At 41.3% G+C, this 21,867-nt stretch overlaps 1 protein-coding gene across 1 annotated transcript in view; it reads right to left on the bottom strand.

The window, feature by feature from the left end:
* The window catches only part of NPSR1 (neuropeptide S receptor 1), a 150,216-nt gene that overhangs the window by 51,566 nt on the left and 76,783 nt on the right, over positions 1-21,867 (bottom strand). The window lies entirely within an intron of this gene.

Here is a 21,867-nt window from a genome sequence, read left to right as displayed (position 1 = left end):
CCCCCAGGATCCTCTGCTTTCTTCTCCTTTCCCCTTTCAACATCTGCCCTTGGAAAAAGTCAACTGCATGAGCTATCATTTTAATTAACTTAGTTGGTTAAACTACAGAGGAACTGAGGTCAAGATCTGAGACCAAGATCAGAGACTGCGAGCTCCTATGATCCTCTTTACTTAATTCTATAGTTACAGACTATATAAGTTGTACAGAGGTCTATAGCAGAAATGGTAAAATATGTTATATGTCTAGAAGCTTCCTCTCACCCTTCCAATGCAAATATTACAATTGATCATGTGATCCAGAATCTTTCTCAAAACAGTGTTGTAGGGGTTCTCTGCTGATTGATGGATAGGACTGAACCTTAAGGCTGGATAGCAAGAATTCATTGATTTGGGTCACTTTCTTGGGACATGGGATATAGCGCTCTGTCAAGGACCTGAGAGGCAGGGAAAACTCATTGCTAGGGTAGCTGTTAGAAGGCTGGAGAGAGTGATGGTCCTTCACAGACAAAATGGAAATGCCTGAGTTGCCCTAGCAAGCAGTAGAGAAAAGAATAAAAAGTCCGAGGGAAGTGGTCATGTTGTATTGGATATATTATGTGAAGCCAGAAGAACAATTAGAGAATTATCTTCCATGGAAAGGCTCAGAAGACACATTATTCATCAAGGACACCAGGAATGCACTGGTGAGAGGGGCACCAGCATTAGGCAGAAGCTCAGTGGTGACTCCTATCTGCAGGCCAGGGTGAATGGTAGGAGAGGTGGTCATGGAGCCAGCTCTTGTAGCACTATTGTTAGTATGTACTGTACAGATTCTCCTATTCTTTTCCCAAAGAGACCTATGGCCATTTATTTAGGAGACTGTACACCGGGGAAGAAAGAATATCTAAACATTTTGAGGACTATGAGGCACAAAGTCTACCTTGATATGATACCTAGATGCTGAAGCGTCATTACGGCTGCACTATAAGAGTGGAATCTTATAGGACCAGGTGATAATTAGAATCCTGGCTGCAATGGAATGGTCCGCTAGATCTGTAGGCCTTCCGCTGGTCGTTTCTCTAGTCTGTGAATGTTTGATTGGGATTAATATCTTTGGCAGTTGTAATAACTCCATACTGGTTTCCTCATTACAGTAAGGAAGGCCAAGTGGAAGTCCTCAATTTACCAGTTTTGTCCCTGCAGAAACTGGCTGGATCTTGGAAAATGACTGTAGACTGCCAGAAGCTCAAAGAAGTAGTAGCCTTAATTGTAGCAGCTGTACCAGGTGTGGTATCTTTGCTAGAGTAGATTAATATGGCCTCAGGTACATGACATGCAGATATTGATTTGGCAAAAGTGTTTTTTTTTTTTTTAATCTGACCAGAAAAGATTAGAAAGAGTTTGCATTTACATGAAAAAGACAACAATATTCCTTTACTGTTTTGCTCAGGTCTGTGTTAACTCTCCCATCCTCTGTCATAATAAGGACTGAGGAGACCTGGACTATCTGGACATTCTTCAGAATATCCCATTGATCCATTCACATTGATAACATCATGTTATTGGGAAGGACAAGAGTTGTCTAGTATGTTAGAGGCCCTGATAAGACACATGTACACTGGAGGGTGGGGGATAAACCCTGTGAAAATTATGGGATGTGCCACATCAGTAAAGTTTCAGTGGTCCAGTAGTGAGGAACAGCTAGAATACTCTTCTCCCCAAAGCAAAAGATAAATTGCTGCATTTCAGGCCCCTATCTCAAGAAAGGAAGCACAATACCTGGTGGGCCTCTTTGAGTTTTAGAGGCCCCACATTCCAAATCTAGGAATATTGCTCTGGCTCATATACTGAATGACATGGAAGTTTGATGGCCTTGAGTGGGCCTGGAGCAGGGGAGGAGGCTCTGAAACACATGCGGGAAGACCATTTATTGGTCAACATGAGGGACTACTATTTATTGTGGCCAATCCAGCTACTGCTGTCTTTGAATTTCCAACTTGCCAACAATGGAGACCAACACTGAGCCCCAGTGTGGTACTATTTCTCGAGAAGACCTGATTACTTTGTGACAAGTCGATTACATTGGGCCCCTTCCATCCTGCAAGGGATAGGTGTCCTTCCTCTCAGAGATTTACCTATTCTGGTTATGAACTTGCCTTCCCTGACCTCTGAGCTGTAGTCAACACCACTCACCACCCTCTAGACAATTTCAGATTGCCCACTAGGAATGGAATCCCATACAACATAGTATCTGATCAGGGGACTCACTGCATAGTGAAGGGGGCATAGGATTGAACCCATGATCGTGAAATCCACTGTTTACATCACATAGTGCACCACCCATAAGTAGCTGTCGTCCTAGAGCACTGGACTGGACTATTGAAGGCACAGACGAAGTGCTAGCTTAATGGCAATACTTGAAAGGATGGAGTGCTATCCTTTCAAATGTTGCATATGCATTAAATCAGAGGCCTCTTTATAGTAACATGTCATTCACAGGAGGTATACATAGGTTTGAGAATCAAGGGGTAGAAGCAGGAATAGCCTCACTTAACATCACTCCCAGTCACCCCCCCCCCCCCCCCGGGGAGTTTTGTGTACCTCTGTGCTCTTCAGGCTGGCGATCTTAGTCTCAAAAGGAAGTGCGATCATGCCAGGGGACATAGCAAGGATCCCTTGGAACTAAAAGCTATGGCTGTCATAAGGTCACTTTGGACTCCTTGTGTCTGGGAACCAGCAGGCAAGGAGAGTCACCAGTTTTGCAAGAGTAAATGGCTGTGATCAGCAGATGGAGGGAGAACTGTGTCTACGCAATGAGGGAAAGGAAGGTATGGGTGGAACACAGGTAAGCTACTTGAAACTCTGAAGTTAAGATTGACTGCAGACAATCAGTGGATGCGGCCGGGGATGCTAAGCATTCTGCAGCAGGCTCTCAATGGAGTTGTGCAGATTATTCATGCTCTAGGGTGCCATGCCTTGTTGTGGTAGGAGGGTGAGTGGGGGCTGAATTTGAGTTGTCATTATTGTCATGAAGATATGCACCCTGGCTTTGGGTTGTGCAAAGACACGCGAATGTCAGCTACATCCTGGATGACACATGGACTGTACCCTTTAATAAATTGTTCAGATCAAAATTTCAATCCTGGCTTTGTTGAGAAACACTGCTAGGCTTTATGGGAGAGAGTTTGTGGTTTTGTGCAATTCTACTCAGACAGAGGATTGGGCAGAACCTTACTCAGAAATTAAGAATATGCACTCAGCTAGATGTAGGCTCTCAGAAAACTGAACAGCTGAAAAAAAAAGAAACTCCAACTTTGGGGATGAAGCTAGGACATTCACAATTCCATTTCCAATGATTGGTTTTTATTGCTGGGTTTCTGCTAAAGAGAAATAGCAAAAACTGAAAATCATGCTGTCGTTTGGTTAATTCCTTTTGTGAACACTGGAAAATGAGGTTTGTTAATATTGGAACAGAAGGAGCCCAGCTTCTTGAGCAGAGTATGGAATGTAGCAGGTCCTCACCACATATTTGTCAAAAGAATTGTCACTGTAATTTGAAAAAGTCACCATGGCTTTTTTTTTTAATTTTGGAATAATTAAAGACTCACAAGAAGTTGCAAAAATAGAGAAGTTTCATGTACCCGTCACCCAACTCCCCTCAATGTTAATATCTTATGTAACTAGAGCTGGTTCTGTGCTTTAAAGGAGAATTGCTACTCTTAATTCAGGCTTCTGTACAACATTGGGCATGAACTTAAGGGATGTTATTAAGCAGTTATTATATCCTTGGCAAGATTCTAAGTATTTAAAGTATCTAAAGATTTTTTAATCTTGCAAAAAACTACAAGATAAGTTCCCCGTTTTATGGATGAGTAAAATAAGTGAAGTTAGAACATTTTCCTAAGATTTTGTAGCAAGTTAGAGGTGAACCCGGGCTTGTAACCCAGACTCTTCGATGCCAGTGTCTGTATCTTCCCTTCCTTCCTTCTTTTCTTTTTCCCTTTCTTCCTTCGTTCATTCCCTACTTCCTTCTTTCCTTCCTTCATGTCTTCTTACTTTTCTTTCTAATTCTTGTTATATCTGTTCTCTTTTACTCCCCAGACTAGTGTGCAGGAAAGAGTCCCTGTCTTCTTCCCTTGAGCTTATTCCTGACCTGGCTCCCTTCTATTTATAGGGCTGCTCACCCACAGAAGTTTCTTTTATTCCTCTAGAGAAACTGGGGAGGCAAAGCTTCCCTTTCTAAATCTTTACTGTTAGCAGGATAAGGCCTTAGCCTCCTGGTTTAGCAGAAAGGCCTTCCATGATCTGGCCTTGCCTCCCTCTTGCCGAGGCCCCATCTGGCATTTTTATTTTGAACATCATATTCATCACACATTTGTATTGTCAGATATACGTTTCCTCTGCTTGGAATGGCCTCCCTCCGTGTATTAGCCTATTGAATTATTTACTTTCAATATCTAGGTGACATGCCCCCTTCTCCAGAAGCTTTCCTTGACCATTCACACATTATGGTCCACCCCAAAACAGTAGGTGGCCCTCCCAGTTTTATGTCTGTCTGTCCCTTCCTTTTTGTTTCTCTATAGGTAACAACAATGAGAAGTGTTGGTAAGTGCATGGGAACTACAAGAAAAGTTTCAAAAGACTGAAGAAGAGAAATCTCGTGACAGTTCTGGACAGTTGGAGAAGTTCTAACTGAAACGTCAGACATGAGCAGGGCCTTGAGATTTGTGGGTAGTGACCTGATCAAATAGGGATTTCCTGAAGCTTTTCACAGCGGGAATGAACTGGATGAATGAGTGGAATGGACATTGGAGCTACTTGGGTATTCAAGTAAAATATCTCATTAAAAATAATGGGAAAAAACTAAACTTATGTTTCTTCAGATCTAAGTGGCTATATGAACAATTAGAATGCACTCCTGCAAGATTTCTTTTTTCCCCTGGAGCTCAATCTTAAATAAGCCCATATCTTGCAGTAGACTATTAATGGAACTGTGCCACCGCATTTGTTATTTACTATTAAGCAAACGATGCAGTATCTGATAAGTAAAAAGCCATTTAGTTACCTAAGTAATTGAGTACATTGCAAATAAGCCTTTCCTAAATGGTAATTAACAGAAGCTTGGGAACAAAGGGTATACTTTAAAGGCTTAATCACGTCCATGCATTACTCCTGCTTTTTAAAATTTGTCCGATGAAAGATCCTAGGAAACTGTTATACTCAGAAAAGCCAAAACAGGCTCACAGCAGGCTTTATCGTTCCGTCAACAGTTTCTTGCAACCATGAACGTGGGTTCCCAGTTGAAGCATGAATATGGGTGGAGTGGGGAGAAATCAAGAATGAGGTGACGCCTGAGCTGAACCCTAAAGCGTCAGTAAGGATAGGTCAGGTGGAAAGCAAGAGAAAGACATTGATTCAAGGGACAGAAGACAGCATGAACAAGTTATGAAGTTGAGCAAAAGTGAGATGAGAAACAAAACGGCTTGTGTACATGAAACAACACCAGTTTGCTGTTGCAGCCGCCTAGAACAGGAGCTTGAAAGTGGCAAGAAACAGGGCTAGAGAGACAAGAATCTAGACCTTTCAGGGTCTCTCATGCCAAAAAGGAGCTTGCGCGTTTTCCTATATACTGTGGAAGCTATTGAATGTTTATATATTCAAATGTGTTTTAAATAGATTTCTTTAGCCACTGTTGAGGGGACCAATTTGGTAGGTCCGATACTGGAATTACCACTATATCTGTTAGGGAACTGTGCAGAAGTTCAAGAAGGAGATGATTAGGACCGAGTGCATGTCAAATAGGAGTAGGGATATAGAGACGGACGCAGATTTGAGATATACTTTCTAAGGTAAAACAGGGAGGATTTGGTGACTGAGTATTCGTACTTTAAGTGTGAAACAGAGGGAGAAGTCTACAATGTATTATGGCTTCCTGGCTGGGGTTCCTGGTAGATGGTGGTGCCTCCTGAGAATACAGGAGGTTAAGCTTATTATATTGGAGTTGTTTCCAGTTTTTGGCTGTTCCAAATAAAGCCGACATAAACATTCATGTATAAGATTTTGTGTGAACATCAGCTTTCATCCCCCTAGAGTAAAAACCCAGGAGGAGGATTGTCAGGCCACAGGGTAAGTATACGTTTAACTTCGTTAGAAACTGCCCAACAGTTTTCCAGAGTTGATGCACCACTACGATTCCCACCAAAAATGTGCGAGAGATACAGTGCTGCTGTGTCCTTGTCAGCACTTGGTATGGTCAGTATGTTTTTTCTTAGTCATTTGACTAGGTGTGTACTGGTCTCTCATCATGGCTTCAACTTGCATTTCCCTAATGGTTAATGATGTTAGTTATCCTCAGCCCCCTACAGCCTTCAGAGTCCTCTTTGGATGCTTTATTAGGGTGGGAGCTGGGTGCTGGAGGGTTTTAATGCCCCACCCTCTGCCTTGAATTGCATCTGTATTCCTATCACACTGCTACTGCCTGTTGCTCAGTGCTTGCTAAGCTGATGGTTGTACGGCTCTGTTCTGTCCTGGCTCAGCCTCTGTCTTACATAGACCTGTGTGCTTGGCCCTTGGGGGTGGGACATTCTCAGGGTTCCCATACCTCTTCATGGCAATGGAACACCTGTCTGTATCTGTTGTGGGTCTCGTGTGTGAGAGAGTTTCATGCCCTTCCCCAGTGGTAGGAGACTTCTAATGGTATCAGTATGGTATCCTGGGCCAGCCACTTTATGCCTCCATCCCCAAGAGTTGAGAGGTTTTTACTGTTTGTTTCTGTGCCTTTCCCTGTGCTCTGGGGAACACTATTTGGTCTCACAGTGGCCTAAGGTTTTTGTTGAGAGATGTGACTGGGTAGGAGGGCAGGGTTTCATGCCTTTCCTGCAGGCATGGCCTAAAGCTTCCTTGCGTATCCAAACGTAGTCTCTGTAACAACTGCTCAACTCTGCCATTGTAGTGTGGAAGGAGCCGTAGACAATCCTTAACTGAATGGGCATGGCTGTCTCCCAATAAAACTTTGTTTATAAAAATAAACTTCAGGCTGCAGGCTGTAGTTTGCCAAGCCCTGGTCTACAAAATAAACTCCAAATGCCCTATTGTGACTTTTGGAGCTCTCCCGCTTCCCTCTTCAGTCTGATCTTTTTTCATCCCATCTTAAATTCATTCTATAAGAGAAACTCTCTCAACATCAATGTTGACACATCAATACTGACAGTTGGCTAACTGACCAAAATGTTGGTTAAAGAAAGGAAGCACACAAACACACACACACACACACAAACCTACCTTTAAACATTTTAATATAAAACACTAATATGCATTTAGTTTTCATTTCTTTGATGTAGGGCCAAGATTTTTATTTGATTTTATTCATCATCTTTTTTTTGTGCGTAAAACACATCCATAATGCATCTTTCATGATTTCCAGTTTTGGTTTCTTTAAATTGGAGTGAGAACTTGAGATACTAGCAAAGCAATTTGGGGCAGAATCTCATTGTAGGGATTTTTATAATCCTCCTTCATTCTTTTATAGTTGCATTCCTTGAGCTTAATTCTATTGCAGCTTTTTTTAATTACTCAGTAAAAAAAAATATTGAGCCTTTCCAAAGTATCCAATTTAATTTTCACAGAAACAACAATTCTTTAATATTAGTTAAATTATACAATTTCAATAATGAGTTCGACCAGCATAAACTGGTTGGGGAACAAACACCTCTGACTCCTAAAACCCAAGAGATGGGAGAAGAAATGGACAGGCTCACTGGGGGCTGCCCTGCGAGTCATGGGTATTCAGTTAATAAGGCTGTTTTGCACAAAGAATGGAGAGGGTTGGTTAATTCAGTGAGGTGCTTAAGAAGATGTAGCTGTGAGAGCTTCTATGGGGAACTCCTTACTGTTCCGTGAGCTTCCCCAGCTGTTCCCTCTGCCAGCTCCTTTGTTTATGTTGCTCCCTTGACTTGGGAGGTTCGTTATGCACCTCTACAGGAAGGACATCTCCTAACTCCTCTAGGTTAATTCGAGTTTACTTCCTTATGAAGCCTTTCCTGACTACTGAGATTGGCTGATTCTCTCCTCTGGGCCTCTCTCTGCCCTTCCCTCAAAGTACCTATAACACATGAATACATATATTTTTTGTATTTCTCTCTAATTCCACTATAATATGTGAGAATAGAGATTATTTCTTATTCATCCTCATATCTCCAGCCCCTAATTTTGTCTTGTTATATTTTAAGATCTTAGTAACTTTCCATTAAATAAACAACTACATTATTACTGCTCTTGCTTGATTGGCTGGCTGCAGCAAGGGTGGTTTCACAGAGCAGACTGAGACACATTAACCATCTCCTTCACTGTGGATTAAGATAATGATTATGGAATCAAGATGCTAGACAGAGGAACATGATTGGAAATTTTTATCCTCAAGTAGACTTCTAAAAGAGCTGTCTGGGGTGGCCCAGTGGCGCAGCAGTTAAGTGCGCATGCTCTGCTTCTTGGCGGCCCCAGGATCGCCGGTTTGGATCCCAGGTGTGGACATGGCAAAAGCCATGCTGTGGTAGGCGTCCCATGTATAAAGTAGAGGAAGATGAGCACGGATGTTAGCTTAGGGCCAGTCTTCCTCAGCAAAAAGGGGACGATCGGCAGTAGTTAGCTCAGGGCTATCCTTCCCTCCCCAAAAAAGTAAAAGAGCTGTCTGGATTGTAAGATCTCTGCTCCTGATTGGTGGGGGCTGTGACTTACTCATGCTTATAGTCTCATCCCCTTTTATATTGTCTTACAAGATATTCAGTGCTTGCTAGATAAGGAGGAAATGGCTATTAAATGGATTTGCAAACTTCTTGAAAATGCAAGTCCGCCCCTGTAGGATTCAGCCTGCATAGAGAGCAAGTTGAAGCACCATTCCTCCTTGCTTTCAGCTGATGTTTGAACTTTTCCATGCAGAGCAGAACTATAGGAATCCTGAACACCTAGTAAGCTAACTAACGCTTTTTTTGGCAAGTGAGGAGCACAAGAACATTTGTTGCACTAGATGAAAGGTGGTCTGGTTTTCCTGGAGGGACACTGTGGTAACAATGTCAACTCTGACTCTCCAGGGTGTGCAATGCTTCCAGCTCAACTCAATGTCTTTAGTGTTGTTGTTTGTTTTGTTTTTAAAAGCAAGGGAGAGGATAATAGGTTGTTTGCTCGTGGGTGCACAAGAAGCTACTTTTGGTATTGCTAAGGGTCTCTCCCTCTCCCACTTTTCTCTAACAACCAAATGCTTGAGTATGCTCTAAATGGAATACGATTTGAAGACTTTATGTGGAAGTTTGTTTAATAATAGAACTTGCATTGCCCAAACTGATGTCAAGTACTTAATTGACAATTAAAATTATTTCTCAAAAAAATAAGTTCTTGTGTTTCTAAGTTTTGGACACATTTTACAATACTAATATGATCTTGGCACTGTGCCCTTCTCCAAGATCAAGTACTAGCCGAGCTTAATGGCCCAAACTGTCAACTCCCCAGCTCTTTATTAATCCCAGGAAAGTGGCCTGCACCTCAATCATTACTGCTCAATTAGGTAAATAATCATCACATTCATTCTCATTAGAGCACTGTCTTCACAGAAAGCTTTGTTCCTGAGATTTTCAATTAGTCTTAACAAGTCATAAATACCACCAGCCTCTCCTTTTCTCCATTGGTCTACCAAACAAATAAAAATCATGTGTCTAATTAAAGAAACCCAAGTCGTCCTAAAATCTATTCTCTTTGCTTCTGATGTGTGCAAAAGCCAAGAATCTCGTTGAGTGAGGCCAACTGGCTGGCCTGCATCATTGTTCATTGCTGAGTGGTGAAGAACTCTTACACATGTGCAAACATCAGTTTCAGCAAGCTCATACAGTTTCTTGAAATGAGGGAAAATAAGGTACTGAGTCATTACTGTTTCTTCTCTTCACTTTAAGGGGAAATTTCTTGAGACCTGGTAGTAAACAATCAACATTGTGTAATATGGGGCTCAAACTGACTCTGAGTGTAAATATAAGAAATTGACAACTTGTTTCCTCTTTTAATGAGATTTTGTTAGTAAGAAGAATTGACATCAGTGGTCTGGGTTGTTTAGAAATCCAAGTGAAGGAGAGCAGAGTTCCATTTGTAGATAGCCAAGGAACGAGTCCCTTGAATGTCTTTTTTTCTTTGCAGTTCTTGCTGGAGAACAGCTGAATTGTAGCAAGTTGGGATGGAAGTGGTAGATTGTAATAAATATTTGGTTCTTATTTTACCCTGTGGCAACCAAGTACAGGTTTATTCATAGGGTGGTGAGGTAGACATGGAAATACGCTGCTCAGACCCCTCTTCAAGAAAGAATTCATTGTCCAGATGAGGTGTGTGGTTCACTGGCATCCTCCAGTTGTTAGGCTAGGGTTTGCCTCAGCTTTCTGGTTGAGATTATGCTATTATTTGTACAAGCTCTGCCAGTGACTGAGAGAGGTGCAGGTAGAAGTGTCCAGTCACTTTTATTCAACATGGGAATCCTTTAATGAGCTGGCAGAGACTGTAAGGTCGCCACCATCTTCTGATGGGTCCTCCTGTCCTACTTCTTCCTCTTTCTTTTCATACGTGTTACTTCCCCCAAAACCTTTGCATGCCTTATTCTGTTTCAGCATCTGTTTCCCAGAGAACCCCATGTGCAACAAGAGATAAGGCAGGAAGGGACGCAAGATCATGCACTGTCTAGGGATGGTCTTAAAGGCCACCTCTTCACATAATCTAAGATCGTAGCAAAAATTCAGCTTGTTCAAAACTAAAGCCACTGAAAAAGCCATCTGGATCTAGAAACTACTATCGCTGATGACTGCTATGCTCAGAGCCATCTGCCGTGCGGTCTACACGCCTGAGCTTAGGCATCATGCTTTTGGCTCCTATTGAAGGTCTGTGAGAATCTCTTATTCACTCGTCATAAGGACGTTGTTGAGGACATTTTCCTGATGTATTATCAAAGTCCTGTATATAAAGCTCCACAGAATCACTGTTCCTGATCAGGAAACATCTTGCCGTACGTTTCCCTCAAGGCTCAAAAGAATCATATCTGATGAGTTTCGCCCTTAGTTTTGGCCCCCAGCAAGCACACAATGGAATATGCTCAGCTGCAGTAACTGTGTAGTACCTCAAAACCTAATTTTTCTTTGTCTCTGTAGTTACGATTTGACATGTTCCATGATCCTCATATTTTACTGTGTATTTTTCATTTATGCTCTTACATGTATAAGCAGTGAATGCAGCATGAGTCTTGGAGCCTCACTGCAGGGTTTTGAGTGCTGGCTCTGCCATATGATAGCTGTGCAATCTGGGGCATGTCACTAAGCACCCTGAAAATCAGGTTCTTCTAAAAATCTTATAATAAGAGTAACTGACTTATAAGACTATTGTGAAGGTTAAATGAGATAATGCATGTAAAGTGCTTAGTAAAATGCTTGGCAAATAAAACCTCGGTGCATCTTATTGGTGAAGAGGCAATGAATAGAATTGAACGACTCTACAGAGAGCTGCATGGATTAGGAATGAGAGGGAGTGTTTCGCCATAAATCTTGAGCTCCCAGCCAGTTTGCTGGAAGATAGCTTTCCAAAAAAAATGGATAAATAAGAGGTTGAGGATTTTTTTAAAATAGATCTACCATAAAGACTGGTAATTTTATTTGCTCTAAGGCATGGTAATTAATTTAATACATTGGACATCCACTAAGAAGACAGTGGTGATTAAATTAACGGATTGACTGACAAGGTAAATAGAACCAAGCCAATACTTGAGAGAACAATTGTTGAGAAACACTTCAAAAGCAACAAGAGCCAAGTTGTAGGGCTGTCCCTGGCCAATTGGCAATCTAAGCATCAAAATAAACGATGAGAATCATCAAATTATAACTCATTGAATAAAAATGCGAATTCATGAGTCCATACTGATATAAGTCAATAAGTCAGGGGGAGAAGGGAAAGCTCCTCCTTATAGCAGAAAGCCAACTAATGAACGCAGAAGCGATGATTGAAATAGAAAATCATCATGTAGAAAACTTCACAGATGATTCAGGCAAAAATCTGCCCTGGATGCTAAGTGAAAGTTTGAGGAATAACAGGATAGTTATACAGTCTTAAGGTACTTGTTAATTGCCAAGGGAAAAGTAGTATCTTTACATTGGAGAAATAATACAACAACATCACCGCTTATGAGACAAACTGATATTCTGTGCCTTCTGATATTATATACTAAGAGGAACACAGCGTCGTTCCTGTGGCATACCTCTCAAAAGTGTATAACCTAAATCTAATCAGGAGGAAACACCACTCAAATCCAAATTGAGGGACATTCACAAAATACCTAACCTGTACTATTTAACTAACCTGTACTATTTGTGTTGACGGCATAAATCACAAAGACTCAGGAACTATTCCAGATTAAAGAAGACTAAAGATACATGACAACTGACTGGGATACAAGACCCAGGATTTTCTTTTGCCATAAAGGATGTTCTTAGGACAATTGGTGAAATTGAAGTCAAGTTTGTAGATTACATAGTAGTACATATTTAGATGGATGGACAGATGGATAGACAGAGAGACATAGCTGGACAGATAGATAGACAGAAGGAATTGATAAAGCAAATGCGGAAAAATGTTAACATTTGAGGACTATGAATACAGGGTACATGGAAATATTTTGTACTATTTTTGAAGATTTTCTATAATCCTGAAATTACATCAAAATAAGAAGCTAGAAATGCAAAATGTGCTGGTTGGAAGGATACGTGATATAGTTGCTCAGCCCATAGGGGCACAGCCTACAGGTTGCAGCATCTGTGAACTTGCACAGCACTGAGGATGTGGGCAACATGCTGGGCAAAGGGTGCTGTTATATTAGGAAGTGAGTTTTATAATTGTTTGGTAAGTTTCTTCTCATTCAGACCAGTATAGGCCCTCCTGGCAAGATCTTGTGCAATGTGTGTGTTCCTTATTTGCACAGAGAAAGACTTGTAGGCAGGCTATCTGTCCCTTAGGGCCTGCGAGACTCTACATCTGTACCCTCTTTGGTGGTAGGGTGGTCTAGGGCCCAGACATATAGATGTTATTAAAAAACAAACAAGCAATCACACGAGCTAACAGATACAGTGCTTACCATGTGTTGGGCATCGCTTTAAGCACTTTGTATATAAGAACTAACTTAATCCTCACCACAATCCTATGAAGTGGTTACTATTATAACCCTCATTTTATAGGTGACGAAACTGAGGCACAGACAGGGTCAGTAACTCACTCAACTGTTAGTGTGTAGAGGAGCCAGAATTCAAAACCAGGCAGGGTAGTTCCAGAGTCTAGGCTCTCTCTTCACCACCCTACCATTCTGCCTCTTGAGGGCCTCTGAGCAATGAAATGATTCTTTCCAAATGTTCTTGTAAAGCAAGCTGAGGTGTCCAAGTTCAGAGTTATCTAGAAGAGTCTGAGCTGCAGTATAATGCATTGGGACAGAAGTGAGTTGTCTGTGTTGAGTGGGGAAGGGAGCAAAAGCTCAGAGGAGATGTCAGAAGGTAGGAACAAACAGGCAAAAGAGAGAAGCAGAACCAAATGGCAGGGTCAGAAGAAAGCTGGAGGGTTTTGGTCAAGGTCAGTTCGCTAGAAGAGCAGAGCGAGAGGAAGCAATGCCCAACCAAGTGGGTGACTGATTAAGGCAGAAACTGAAGGATCAGCCTGGGAACAAGAAAGTTGGCCGGGCTTCAGAGCTAGTACGCACTTACACGACACTGCATTTATTTCCTCGGAAAGGTTTGCTTGTTTCGGTGTGTCTTATAAGGTCTGGCTCCATCTTTCCAGGCAACAGTCACATTTCCCAAGAAATAGCTCTCTGAGTCTGATCCTTGTCACTAAGCAGGGTGAGGACAAATATTGACTGACTACATTTGTCCCAGGCATTGTGCTAGGCATTTAACATACATTATCTTATTTAATGTAGTGTTCTGTATGAGTGTATCTGAGCTGAACTCTCTACTGTGCACATAAATGGAATTAGTGACCATTCAGAGCATGCACTCGACTTTTGGTTCAGTGAAATTTGGAGTGTAAATTGGACTTTTATGTAATTCTAATTGAATAGAGTAATTCTAATTAGATGAAACGACTCACTCTAAGGTACAGTACACCTACAGATACTCAGAAAAATCACAGAAGCTTAGAAGAAGCAGGAACACTGTTATTGAACCACCATAGAGACTTCTGCATATGAGAAGAAGGGTCAACCGCAGCAAACAAGGAAGTCCAGGTCAGGTATAATTACATACAGAATCTCTTTCTATCACCATGACTGTCCCAAGAAAGGCGATAATATAATTTCTGCATCTTGTGGTCATTATGAGGATTAAATTAAGTACAGCATATAAAGCATGTGCCTCAGTGCCAGCCACAAAGGAGACCCTGGATGCATGGGACCTGCTCTGCTCATTTCCTCAAGGGAGACATGAAGCTAGGAGAATTTAAGTAATGCGTTGAAAGGCTCAGAAATCATCAATGATAAGCCAAGATTTAAATCCAGATCTCCATACTCCATCACCTGTTTTTGTAGTTTTCAAATTAAGAATGGCTTTTTAAATGTTTTAATGGTTGAAAAAAATCAAAAGAAAAATATTTTGTGGCTCATGAAAATTATGTGAAATTCAAATTTCAGTATCCAAGAATCAAGTCTTACGGGAACACAGCCATGCCCCTTCACTCCCATATTGCCCACAGCTGCTTTCTTGCTACAACGGCAGAGTTGTGTGGCTGCGACAGAGATCATAGGGCCCAAAAAGCTTAAAATGTTTGCTATCTGGCTCTTTACAGAAAAATCTGTCTGATCCTACCTCTAGACCTTAAACCCTGATCTTCCCATTATGCCCAAGTGCTGGTGGATCCAGATTGCTTGTGACTTTGCCAAATCTTCTGGCATTCTTGGAGAATTATTAAATTGCCACGCAGGTTGCATTCAAGGGCTCCCTGCTGGCTTACACAGGAGAGTTTTGAAGATACCAGATGGGAACAGATTCCTCTCTTTCATCTTTGCAAAAATCCAATCTCGCTCTGTTTCATGTTCAAAAGGATTTGATTAATTAGGACATGAAGGGGGAAAAGAACAATTCACGCTGTTGGGTTGCGCTGAGCTGGCAGTCCGAGGTGCTGTAGTTCCAGCTCCTCCTCCGCACGCTGACGGGCTCCCTGAAGGCCCAGCCCTGCCTCATGGAGGCTCTGCAGTTGGAGGTTGAAGCAAGAGCTTTAGAATCAGGGCCCTGTGTTTGTATTGTAGTTCTCCACTTGCTAACTGTATGACTTTGGGCCGGTTATGAACCTCTCTCAGTCTCGGCTTCCACAGGTCTAAAATGGGAGTAATGAGAGTACCTCTAGTTCAGGTAATTTGGAGGATTAAATGAGAAATATATGTAAAGATATTTTTGTTGTTCATTTTGCAAAGAGTTGGCTCAGTGAGCATTCAGCAAATAGTTGCTATTATTGTTCATTTCTGCCTACTTGTCAGCAGGGAAGTTCGAACTAAGTGCTAGGGGGAGTTGATTATCTCCTTTACTGGAGGAGATTATGGGAAGATCCTCAGTCCGTTTGTCAGGGATTCAGGCACTGTGGGGAGATGGATGCAATAACCCAAGCCGTGTCTCCCAGACCTGTGTCTAGGATTCTATAGTGACTCACTGGGATCCTTCCTTGTGTCACCCACCCCCTCCCCAGCAGGAGATTCCCAATACTCCAGTTCACTTCCTCCTATGTGTTCTCGCCCCACTTCAGCCACCAAAACCAAAGAGCTCTCAGTTGTAAACAATTGACAGACTAATTCTCCAGGGCTGATGGCTAAAGCCACTTATTCTCTCAACAGCATTTTCATTTTAATGGGGGCATTAAACCTTGGCCCAGAAGGGACTCTCTAATGGAGGGGTTCCAGGCAGTGTGGAATGCAGAGAGAAACAGAATGGGCTGGCAGCTTGCCCAAGGTCACACAGCAAAGCTGTGGCAAAGCTGTGAATAAAACCCAACTGCCCCATTCCACATCTCACCCTGTTGCCCCAGCCTGAGGCTGCCTCTTGTTCCATCACAATGGGGACTTCTCGCCCCATTCTTGAGCAGTGTCAGAACCGTGACCCCGTCTGAGTATGAAGAGGCTGTGATGTGAGATCTAAACAGTCCTCCCTCGCTGCCAGCACCTAGCATGAAGAATAGTGGCATCAAGGAGCCTTGATCAATAGATATTATGCAAATACCTAGAGCAATAACATTCCCTTCCATTACCAAGCTAAAAGTACCAGTAGAGAGCATGCCGGATTCTGACAGTTTTATTTTTCCCTGTTTGTCAGACTGAAATCAGGGTCTGACTGATGCTCATATGAAAGTATAAAAGGTACATGACTGACAGAGGCCCAATTCCTTTTTCTCTGAATTAGAGGCCCTTGCTCCATGAGCTGGCAAGAGCCCCGGCTGGGTGCACATCAATTATGTTCTCTGGCTGAGAGCCTTGCTGAGCAGAACCAGGCAGTAAACATGCCTAGAGCCACGACGAGCCTCATTTGTGATGGGGTCCCCATAGTAAGAAAGCAGCAAGGCAGCCGTGCCCAGATCCCTTCCCTCCATCCCCTCTTCACCTCCTCCCACCTGTCACCGCAGCTGAGGGACCCTAGAATGTGAGCATTCATTACATTTTTGTTTGTAGTTGTAGAAGAAAAATAACATTCTTCATCTTCTAAACAGAAATTAATTGCTAGTATGAACTCCTACTCTGCTGGATGTCAAAAGCTTAATTGCAGTCAATTAAGTGTTTACTCTTCCCCGTCTCTGTATTCCTCTTAAAGTTCTAGAAAGTTTACATAGTATCAAGTTGTCTATGTGGGTGCATGTGCACGTGCGTGTACTTGTGTGTGTATGTGTGCGTGCGTGTGTGTGGGGTTTCTGGTCCTTGGTGTCATCTCTTATCCTCATTGGCATCTACTGAGATGTCCTGCACCCTGTCTTGCCTTTGGTTGTCAGCGGATCAAAGTGGTGCCGCCCTTGTTCTAATTGCAGGTCCCCATTAAGGCCACCAGCTCTTGTTCTTAGTTGCTCAGAATACATTCTCTGCTCCTGCACCAGGACGCAGGGTGCACAGACTGTATGTGGCTGTTTCAGTTCTCTGCCTAGACACCCATGTAGACATTTCATCTCACTTTCAGTACTGGGTGGAGGGGGAACCCAGTGCCTTCCACTCTGTGGACTATCTCTTGAGAAACTGGGTCACAGATCCCCTGCTCTCGAATTTCTCTAACTTGTATCTTCCCTCCCATATCCCCCTCAATGTTTGCCCTGGAGCAGCTCAGGCTCAAGATCTCCTTCTCAGCAAAGCCCTGACAGCTGAGCTGTCTCCTGTTGCGTGCTTTCCTCACCCTTGGCCGTTCCTGAATCCAGGTAGCCTGGCTTTTCATCTCTCTCTCTCTCTTTCTTTTTCTTTTTCTTTTGTATGCTTGAGGAAGATTAGCCCTGAGCTAACATCTGTGCCAATATTCCCATATTTTTTTTTTAGTATGTGGGACATCTCCACAGTGTGGTTAGTGAGTGGAGTAGGTCCGTGCCTGGGATCTGAACCTGCGAACCTGGGCTGCCAAAGCAGAACCCGTGGAACTTGAACCACTTAGCCAGGGGACTGGGCCCTGGTTTTTCATCTTTTCTTCCAAAGCACTTGAACTGAAAAGCTAAGAAGTAGACTATTTTGTTTTCATGTTCTTTCAATAAACCTTCATTGTGGCGGTAAAAACCTCATGATACAGTCTTCCAAATAGCGGATTATGTAGTGACAGAAATTCTAAAGAGGGGAGGGAGAAAAACACATTGTTTAAGAAGCAAAAACCTTATTTCGTTACATTAGACATGCTGTTTTTATTGCTTGCAGTCTTTCTCAACCAGAGTTTCAGAGAAAATTAAGCCCTATGGAAAATAATTGGTGTTTTAATTTTCTCAATGTTCCCAAGGTTGGCACTTTCCCAAAGGTCCCAAGGGCAATTTCCAAGGGTAATTCTGGATGCGTAGGAGATAAATAATTCATTAAATCAATGGATGCTTTAGGGAAGTGATTCTCAAAGTGGGGTCTGAGGACCCCTAAGAGTCCCTGAGACCTTCATTCTACCAGGTCAAAATTACTTTCATAATAATACTAAGATTTTATTTGCCTTTTTTACTTCCATTCTCTCATGAGTGTACTATGGCCTTTGGAAAACTCCTCTGTGCAAACAGAAACATCTATGTATACACAGGAATCAGATATGCAAAGATTTTACGTATTGGAATTATCAGCTAAACAATATTATATAACATCTAAAAATATATTGAAAGAAATAAAGCAGGGCATTATAAGTTTGATAGGATTAGAAAATTCCTCTCTAATTGACCAGATACATTAAAACAAGAACAAAATAGAGCTTTTAGAAATGAAGGAAAATTATGTGAGAATTAAAATTAGTATCTCAATAAACATGTTAAACAGTAGACTGGAGCCAGAAGAAAAGAGAATTAGGAAGCTTGGAGATGGGTCTGAAGAAATTACATTGAAGGCAATAGAGAGAGACAAAGAAGGAGATCAAAGAGAAGTTAAGAGACAAAGAGAATCGAATGAGAAAGTCCAACAAAAATCTCATTGGAGTTCCCGAAGGAGAAGATAAAAAGCATGGAAAAGAGGCATTACTCAAAGACATAGTGGCTAGGAATTTCCTATAATCAATGAAGGATGCCAGTCCTCAGATACAGGAAACCTGACAAAGCCCTGGTTTTAAATATCCCATACTAGTTTCAGACAATGCCACAGCTTTAGGATGAGGAAATAGCTTCACGGAGATAATGGCTGTTTTGAATCACAAACCAAATGGAGTGTTCATCATGAACAGAAGGTCTTGGGGATCAGGGCTTCTTAATGTGACACCTAGAGTTCCAACACAAAGATGTCATGGGGAGACTTTATCTGAGTTCAAGGCCAATGCTAGGAAGAAGACCTGGCCATCTAATTCGCTTTGACAGTTCAACAAACATTTGTTGGACCCCTGTCAGGTGCCAGGATCAGGGCTTCTTTCCAAGTCCTCTGCTCTCCCTGTTCCTCTTATCCTGAGGTCTACTGCCCTCCTTGTAGCAGGTGGTCAAACCGGACGCGGGGCTAGACACACAAATACTGGCTCTAAGAAAGAAAAAAAGGAAGCACCTAAAACATAGAAACAGAAAATGTTAGAATAAAAAAAGGACATATCAGGCAAATATTAACTAAAAGAAAGATGCTATAGCTACATCAATATAAGATAAAACCTTCTTTAAAGCTAAAAGCACTGCTAGAGGTAAAGAAAGTTACTGAATATTGATTAAAAGTCTAATTCACCAGGAAACTGCAGCAATTTTAAACCTGTTAGAATAAATTAAGTAAAAAATTGATAGAACTACAGGGAGAAATAGACAAATCCACCACCATGACTGCAGAGTTTAGCAATCTCTTTTAGTTATTTATAGATCAAGTAGATAAAAAATTCACTAAGGATAGAGGAGATTTGAATGACACAGTGAGCAACCTTGACCTGATGTAAATATATAACTAATACTTCTTAAATCTAGAGAACTCATATTTTCAAAGGCACATGGCATGTTATAAAATTATTATGTTTTAGGCCTTCTGTCAAGTTTTAGCCAATTTTAAAATATCTAAAACATACAAGAAATTAAGCTAGAAAACAATGAGAAAGCTATAACTAGACAAGCCTGGTACTTTTGAAAATTAAAAAACACACATAACAATCTGTCAAAAAAGAAATCATAGCAGAAATTATAGATTAATTAATCATAATGAGATGCTAATGAAAATAATACTTACCTGAACTTGCGAGATGTAATTAAAGTGTCTTTGAGAAATACTAATGCTTTCTAAATGTTTATATTAGAAAAGAAGAAAGTGTGAAAATAAATTATCCAAGCGTCTACCTTAAGAAAAAGGTGAGGTGATGTTACCAAAAATGTCAGAGGAGGGTACTCCAGGGTTCCAGCCTCCAGCAACTAATAAGCCAGCAAAAACTGCCAGGATCGACTTTGACAGAAGTCTGGAATATAGTAAAATACTTACGACAACTAGGGGAAAGATAACACAGAAAGAAGTTGCTGCATTGTGGTAAGAGTGCTATGGCCTTTTAAATTGCCTGCTTGCCACCCCCTACTCTCCAGATCAGCAGTGGTCGTGAAAACACTGCACCCCTGATGCAGGTTGCTTGTGCCACAGTGAACAATACAACCCTTATTTTCAAAGAGCTGTGGTGGTTTGTTTTGACCTGTCTGGCAGCCACCTCAAGGACTGGTACAAAGCGTGCCTTTATTTCACCTGATTCAGTGCATTCCCAGCACCGAAGAGTCTCCCATGTGGCACTTGCTGAAACCATTTAAAGGCAAAGGTGTTGAACACAGTAGCACGGAGCAAGGGAAAATGGTAGGGACAAACAAGAGACAGATCAGAAAGTCTTGATAAGGATGAGGTTGGGAAAGAAGATATGTGGTGGAATAAGGGCTTTTAAAAGTACCTATGTATACAGGTGAATCAAGAAGTTCATGTATGTACTCAGGGCTGGACGAATTCTCAGGAAAGTCCTTAGAAGATCCTAAGCTTTCACTTCAGGGAGTCTCATTGGGAGAGGAGACAGAAAGAGAAAGGGATAGAAAGAATATTTGAAGAAATAATAGCCAAAACCTTCCCAAATTTGAAGACATGACTCTATAGATGTAAAAAGCCCAATGAACTCCAAGCAGGATAAACATAGAGATCTACACTAAAGACACTTTACAGCTAAACTGTTGAAAGCCAAAGACAGGGAGAACCCTGAAAGCAGTAAAAGAGAAGTGACTTGCCACAAGGGATTCTCCATGAGATTAACAGTAGGTTTCTCTTCAGAAACCGTGGAGGCCAGAAGGCAGTGGGATGACATATTTGAAGTACTGAAAGAAAAAACTTTCAATCAAAAATTCTCTATCCAGCAAAATTGTCTTTTAAAAATAAAAGAGAAATTAAGATATTCCTAGATGAAAAATGGAGTACCTGACAAGTAGACATGCCCTAGAAGAAATACTAAAGGGAATCCTTCAAGCTGAAATGAAAGGCCTCTAGAGAGCAACTAGAATCCATCGGGAAAAATTAAAGAACAACAGTAAAGTTAGCTACATAGGTAAACATAAAAGCCAGTGCTATTGCATTTTTGGTTTGTAACTTTTCTTTTTTGTTCTATATGACTTAAAAGACAAATGCATAAAGGAATAATTATAAATATACGTTAATGGACACATAATGTATAAAGATGTAATTTGTGACAATTACAACAGAAAAGGGGGTGGAGCTGTAAAGGAGGAGGGTTTTTGTATCCTGGTAAAACTAAGTTGGTATTAATTCAAACGATTATACAGATTATAGCAGTTATAAAGTTAAGATGTTAATTTTAATCCCCAGGGTAACACTAAGAAAAAAAATCTTAACTAAAAAAATACAGAAAAAATGAGAAGAACTAAACACTACAAGAAAACAATCATTCACAAAAGGTGGCGGTAATAAAGGAATTCAGGAACAAAAATCTATAAGCTGAAAACAAATAGCACAATGGCAGAAGTAAGTCTTTTCTTGTCAGTAATTACTTTAAATGTCAATGGTCTAAACTCTCCAACTAAAAGGCAGAGATTGGCATAAAGGATAAAAATCATTATCCAACTATACGCTGTTTAAAAGAGATTCACTTTAGACTCAAAGGCACAAACAGAATGAAAAAGATACTCCATGCAAACAGTAAGCAAAAGAGAGCTGGTATGGCATTACCAATTCACTCATTCAACAAATAGTTATTAAATGCCCACAGTGTGCCAGGCACT

The sequence above is a fragment of the Equus asinus genome, chromosome 1, assembly GCF_041296235.1.
Source record: "Equus asinus isolate D_3611 breed Donkey chromosome 1, EquAss-T2T_v2, whole genome shotgun sequence".
Classification (NCBI taxonomy): domain Eukaryota; kingdom Metazoa; phylum Chordata; class Mammalia; order Perissodactyla; family Equidae; genus Equus; species Equus asinus.
The sequence above is the reverse complement of the archived record's forward strand: the minus strand, read 5'-3'. Positions and strand labels throughout refer to the sequence as shown.